Source organism: Festucalex cinctus, chromosome 13, assembly GCF_051991245.1.
Source record: "Festucalex cinctus isolate MCC-2025b chromosome 13, RoL_Fcin_1.0, whole genome shotgun sequence".
Taxonomy (NCBI): domain Eukaryota; kingdom Metazoa; phylum Chordata; class Actinopteri; order Syngnathiformes; family Syngnathidae; genus Festucalex; species Festucalex cinctus.
In genome coordinates this window covers 28,253,001-28,260,103 of record NC_135423.1, presented here as the reverse complement: position 1 = coordinate 28,260,103, position 7,103 = coordinate 28,253,001, and the positions used below count along the sequence as shown (strand labels likewise).

The window sequence follows — 7,103 nt, the reverse complement described above, 5'->3', positions numbered from 1 at the left end:
AGATAAGAAGAAGTGGAAGGTGCAGAACTCTGACAGAGAAAGGAAGAGGAATGCAAGAAGAGAAAATTAAAGCTTTTAAACGAAGATTCAATTTTGCATATGACAAGTGGAGATACAGTGTGGAATTTGCCAGAAAGAAACTATTACAAGTCACAGAGCCATTGACGGATGATGAACTCCATCACATCATTGCTGAAGACCATAGTTATGCTGCAGATGTCCAGCGCATATATGATGAACTACGGCAAATCGAATTACCAAATCAGGAAACTTGCCGGAGTTGATCTATGCATCCAAGTATCCAATTTCATCTCTCACAGGGCCACAAAACAACTAGATGGACATACATTTGAAGAAGATGATGGATGGCCTGAAATAGGTTCTCTGTTCAACTCTAGTCTGTTCTCTCATCTCTGGCTCCAAGAGGTCATCACTACATACAAGTGGGTCAGCTGAAAGGCGACAAGAACCTGCTGCTGAGGCCGCTGCAAGCCTCTTTTGTTTGTCTTGCCTCGAGAGGGAGTTATAACATTTGTAAATTACATGTACATGACAAATTTGAAAACTAGGTGGGGTGAGCAATTTGTTTTTCCATATATTGGTGTGTTAACAATAGGGCTGTCAAAGTTAAAGCGTTAATAGGTTAATTAATCACGGAAAATTGTCGCATTAATCACGTATTAACGCAGTTTAATCGCACTATTTTTTTTTACCGCACTTGAGCCTTGAACGTAACCGCGGATCCTTACATTGAAGGCTGCGCAGGTCAATGCACGACATTTCCTACGCCTGTTGTTCCAAAATGAGCAGGGTGACTCCAGTTGGTGTGCTCAGTGGTACATTTCGCTTTAAAAAACACCCCGACGGGACTTTAGATAAAACAAAAGTAATTTGCGTTTAATTAATAATTGCTGAATTGCACCCAATTGATATGATGCGATGCTGTTACGTTTTGAGCAATACACACATGCATGCAATTGCGTACATGCATTTAATCAATGTTTGCAAATGACATTCAGATAATAAAATGCGTTAATGTCAAAATATTACGGTATTTTGTATTTATTTTACATTAGGAGAATATGCAAGTAATTTAGCTGATTAATCGTGATTAATCAAAATTAAAAAGTGTGATTAATCAGATTAAAAATGTTAATCGTTTGACAGCACTAGTTATCAATCATGTATATTGCACAGTACATTTACTCACATTTTGGATGCAAACATCACCCAAATCATCTTCCAAACATGTCGCCTGTGTAGCAGTTTCCTTCGACTCATACTCACTCCATAAGCATCTCATCCACCATCTGAAACAAAGTTTGAACTGTTGTTAACTTGAGCATGATGCCTTCAACACAGATGCACAGCACAATACATAAATCAAAATAAAATGGACAACAAATGGAAATTTAGCAGTTCCTCATTTGACATTGGTACCTTTTCATTGACTGTATATTAATTGGCAGAAATAAGTGCTGTTAACTTTCTAGATTGTAGTTCTTACACCACATTATAGCCAAGTGACAGCTTCAGGTCAAACGAGTCTTCCTCGAAATGTGCGCTGTACAACACTGACGTTGGAGTCAGGTGTTCATTTATCTCTCGTCCGTTGTACTTACTTTGTCCATTTTTCGCCAAGAGCTGCATCTTGAGGGAACCGAAAAAGCCTCACACCATCCTCCCTTCGATTACAACAAAATCGGGCCACGCAACGAGACGGCATTGTAGAAATTCAGTTGATGATAAAAACACAGCAGTCGTAAGCTTGCAGCGGCAAAGCAAAGACGCTGACTTCCGTTCTTCCGCTGACGTCATACCCGATTCGGCCGCTGGGAGCGCGCCAATGGCCAGATTTTGCGCGGGTAATTTAAAAATAAGGAAATACTATTTTAATATGTTTTGACTCGACGAGCTGCTCATTTTGTCGTGTATATTATATCGTTCAAAACAACATATTAAAAAATGTCCTGAGCTGTCACATACACTTTAATTAGTGAGTCGTGCTTCTCAACGAGGAGTGGACGGCCAGAGAGCTCTACAATTAATAAGCTTAATTAGCGCGTCATGCTTCTAAACGAGGCCTGCACGCGGCCAGCGAGTGCTTCCGTGTTCAGTGCGTGCCGTGAAGGCATCTTCCTGCGCCCTCTCGCAAACAGCCAAAAGAGGCGTTTTCCTTGCTATATGCAAATCTGTGGACGAGCGGTGTTCGCCCTAACAGAATCAAAAAATGCATTGTCAAGCGTACCGGAAGGCTGATAACGTTCTTTGCACGTCGAGAAGTACCGGAACGCTCAAGGGCGATTTTTAGAAGTGTCGCAGCTCCGTACCGGCCCACTTAAAACACCGATTATTATTATTGTTAAAATACGCAGGATGGTGTCATCAACGTATGGCCTTCAATCAACAACCACAGAGGAATCAATCACCGAGGGATCCACTGACCAACAGCACTGATGAGCGTTGTGCTGCAGATGTCGATACTAACATGGAACGCACCAATTATGATGAGTAGTTGGCCTCCACTGATGCTGTTGCTTCTCAGCCTACTCGCCCCGCCGCAAATGCCAGAGAAGCTGTTCCTCCAACTCCAGCCCCCTCCGCTCCTTATGCATCGTCTACTGCATCGCCGTTACACATCTGAGACACTTGTGTATTTATCATTTAGTCAATCTATTTTATTATTTATTCAAAATATTTTGCGTTTATATTCTTAAGTTTATTTACGTTTTTACAATTTCAGTCCGTACATGTTATTTAAATTACATCTTTAACTCATTTGTTCCCAAAAAACGTATAAATACGTACTATATTAAATGTTTTGTGTCCCAGAGATGTATTTATAAGTTTTCTATGCTAGAGCATACAGAAGGCTTTAATGCAGCCGCTCAACTGCAAAGAATGACTGAATAAATGGTAGTTATTACACAAACGGCCAGCAGGTGGCAGCAGAGTATAAGAGATCAACCAGGGCCATGTTGAAAAAAGCTCTTTTACGCACATTTCTAAATAGATTGGGAATGATGATGAAATTTAGCTATATTCTAATGCCAATTACTTCACAACGGAAACAGATAGAAATACTTTTTTTTTCCCCTAATGAAAGTAGAGACTCTAATCTTTTGGTAGGTTACATGTTTTTATAGCAATAGAACACAATATTGTGTGGGCCTTGCAAAATTAGTCCAAATCCAATAAAACAGTCGAGGGTGGAAGGGGATTGCGTCAGTCAAAATGGCTGGGAGTGAATGAGTTAATAATTTTCTTTCCAATATTTGACGTCAACTAGGTAATTTCCAGCCAATCCTGTAGCGGGGCGTGTTTGTTCGGCGACCCCGATACAATTTTTTCTTTCTTTTTTTTTAATGATTTATTGAACCAACTGTTGCAAACTTACCATCAAGACGATCAAACCACTGCAACAATGAAACATAAGAAGAAAAATATATATATATATTAAAATGCCAGGGGAATACAACACTTAAAACAATAAATATATTAATGAAAATAAAATGTCACTTTTTATCCATATAATTCAAATTTCGCACATGCATTCAAAGTCCTTACAGCCTTTTTATTCTGGCAGCCACTGACTGATTGCATATATATAACTGAAAGTCTTTATAAAATAAAGAAACGAGTGATTTTTGAGTCCCAAATTTACATTTGTGTATGTAGAACTTTAATATAATTAACAAATTTAACACAAAAACATTTTTTTTTGGTCATATTTACCACTCTTTACAAAATAACCAAAAACAACATGCTCATTAAACAAAACAAAATTTTCAATAACATTACTACAAATCTTACTAGATCCTTCCAGTTTTTTTTATTTTTTTTTATTTTAGTGACCCCACAATACCAGAAAAGATGTGACACGGTCATTGTGGAGTATATTTTCCACTTATGTTGTACTATACTTTTATTTATACACAAAATTCTATCAATTTGGGGATGAAAAACTTGTTTTTCCCCCAGTCATTTCATTTCAATGATGTTACCTCAATCTAAGAATGTTTCAGGATGCAAACTGGTCAAGGAATGAATTAAATTGAGGTACTGTATTATACTTTGTTTTCCCTGCAGCCAGCATTGCAATTCTTTACTTGGATAAATGAACAAACTTGACACTTTAATTACTTGTAACTCAGTTTTTCACAATTATCCTCGTCTATGGCAGAAGTCGATGGGACATATGAAACGAACTTTATAATCTGTGCAGCGTCCACCCTCCTGGTCAGCATTTTTACAGATGAACCCAGTAGTTGTGTCCGCGCTGCAAAGAGGAAAGAAAATTTGCCACCATGATGAGAACAGTGAAAAGTATTAACACTTCAAACCATGGGCAGTAATTGCGCTCAAGTAGCCTTCAGATCATTTCAGTGCACATTTTGTGAGGTAGGAAGCTCCAGATTGAAGTGCACATGTACTGCAACAAAAGATACAATGGAGCTTGCCAAATGTGTATTTGCACTGGATCTCGTACTTACAAAGCAATGACATCCCCCGTCGATGCCACAGTATTTCCAGCGACAGTTTGGACCTCAATGCCAAGTGGAAGTCTGCAGATTTCATTTGGTTTTTCAACGTAGAGATCCTTCAGTGTCTCAAAGTCTCCGGTGCCACTCGGGTCGTCGCGATCCAACCATGGAGTCCTGCACACTAAAAGTAACACAGAGGACAAAACTGAATCAAAAAAACAAAATTATGTTTCAATGGGGGCATGCATTTGTTTTGTAAAGCCTACTTCTTTGTCTTTTGGCTTTCAGCAGTTGTAACTGAATCATTGTACTTACTGGGTGGAGGGAGAATTGGTGGCTAAAAATGTATCATCTTCTTGGAATCAAAACTAAGTGAACCAATTAGGTGGGGGCAGTTTGTAGGAGAAACAAAGGAAAATGTAACCAGCATAATCCAATTTGAGTAAAACCCAACATGACACATTTTCCTTCCTCTAAAATTGTTTGACAGGCATTTACATAAAAAAAAAAAAAAAAAACAACTGCCTATCATAGTCTGAAATACTGTTGTACATTATGCGCAAGATTACCTTCAGATTCACAGAATTCAAGCGGGCACAAGAAATGAACTTGATAATCTGCACAACGGCCATTGTGGGGCTGGTCACGAATTTTACAAATAAAGCCGGTGAGAGTGTCAGATCTGTAGAGACAAATTGTAAATGGGGGAATTAAAAAGGTGAGGGAAGTCAAAAATAAAATCAGTATGTTGTATATGTGCCCCACTAGTCTAAACAAGTCACATCCGTTATTCACCAAATTGTCAACAGTTTCCATCATTTCAAGCCAAGTTGTATTGTCAATCCATCATTGCTCAGCAAAACGAGTCTGTCAATGTTTCCGTTATTTGAAGCGAGTCAACAAAAATGGGAGTTCCGTCATTGACAAAAACCAAAATGTCCGACAATGCTTAGTTCAATTTCTCAACTTTTCCTGTCAGTCATTAACAAAAATGTTCACCCGCCACGGACAGAATGCAAATTGAATGAATTGAATGAAAATTGCATTTGTGTGATACAAGTTATGCAGCAAGGTCCAGTTTTTACTCCATCGCACAGGACGGCCATCTTGGCACCTGCTCGTGGCTCAGCTTCAGAAAACAGGCGAACTGTGAAGTCATTGCCAGTGGACAGGAAGTGGCAAAATGGCCACCCCCTCAGATGGGTGGATTTTGCAGATTAACTCTTACTCCACAAATAGCAATACGTCAGACTGTTGTGTTTAGACTAGTGGTGCTGCATAGAACATATTGTGAAGAAAACCGTCAACATTGACCCAGCCAATCTAGTACTTACACATGAATCACGTCGCCTGTTGATCCAACACTGGCTCCAGATGTAGTTTTGACATCAATTTTTAGTGGATGGTCACAGATGTTTGATGGGTTTGCTTTGCGCAGATCGGAAAGCGTTTCATAGTCGCCAGTCCCAGAGGGGTTGTCTCGATCAAACCATGGAGTCCAACATTCTGGAGCAGTAATGAGTACGGAGCAAGGTTGAAAAATTAAGTAATCAATATTTGTTAAATTGAAATGCTTTGTTAAAAATATCTGACTTGTGATTAGCTAAACAAGCATTTGTTTTCACATGACAACCCTGTTCTTCAGAAATCCATGAACGATATGAAACGATCACTCGAGATCAGCATTTTTACAGATAAACCCAAGAGTACTGTATTTTGCACAAGATTACCTTTTGGCTCGCAGAAATCAAGTGGGCACAAGAAACGAACTTTATAATCTGCACAATCACCACTGGGTGGTTGGTCACCATTTTTACAAATAAATCCTCTGTGTGCATCAGCTCTGGAGTGATAAATGGCAAAAATCAGTTTTTCAATAAAAGTATTTGAAGTCAATATTTGTTCATCTTGTACTTTCACACGAATCGCACCCAACAAAGGCTCCAGATTTCCTTTTGACCACAATTTTAATTGGATGATCACAGATTTTTGATGGGTTTTCTTTATGCAGGCTAGAAGTGTTTCATAGTCTCCAGTCCCAGAGGGGTCGTCACGATCAAACCATGGAGTCCAACATTCTTCAGGCATAAGTAGAAAGCAAAAGGTGATGGGATGAAAATATGAAATTAACTTATGAGCCATAGAAATGCTATACAGCATTCAACACTAATATGAATTTGATAAGCTTCCTGCCCCCCCCCCCCCCAAAAAGGAAAGAAATCGTGAGACATGTCTGTTATTTATTAGCTCAACTTCCTTTGGTTAGAAATGAACATTTGATTTGACATGATTGCCATTTCAAAGAAAATGGGCATACTGTATGAAACCAACTTAAAAGCATTATGTCAACTCTTCAACATTTTCAGATAAATACATAGGTGTACTTTATACAAAATTACCTTTGGCCTTGCAGAATTCAAACTGGCACAAAAAGCGAACTTTATAATCTGAACATTGTCCATTATTTGGCTGGTCACGATTTCTACAAACAAATCCTGTGTGGGTCAGACCTGCAGAGACAGTTAATCTCAGTGGGGAAAAACCAAAACCAGCATCACATCAAAACGAGTTCATCTCATACTTACACATGAATCACGTCGCCTGTTGATCCAACACTGG

General features: G+C 38.9%; 1 long non-coding RNA gene across 1 annotated transcript; it reads right to left on the bottom strand.

Moving 5' to 3' along the window:
* Positions 1-3,885: 3,885 nt before the first annotated feature.
* On the bottom strand, positions 3,886-5,225 carry LOC144033814 (uncharacterized). The gene is made up of 3 exons (XR_013288087.1): positions 5,054-5,225; positions 4,494-4,665; positions 3,886-4,279 (listed from the first exon to the last, which is right to left on the bottom strand). It is a non-coding gene; the product is annotated as an uncharacterized LOC144033814 (long non-coding RNA).
* Between the last annotated feature and the right edge of the window lie 1,878 nt (positions 5,226-7,103).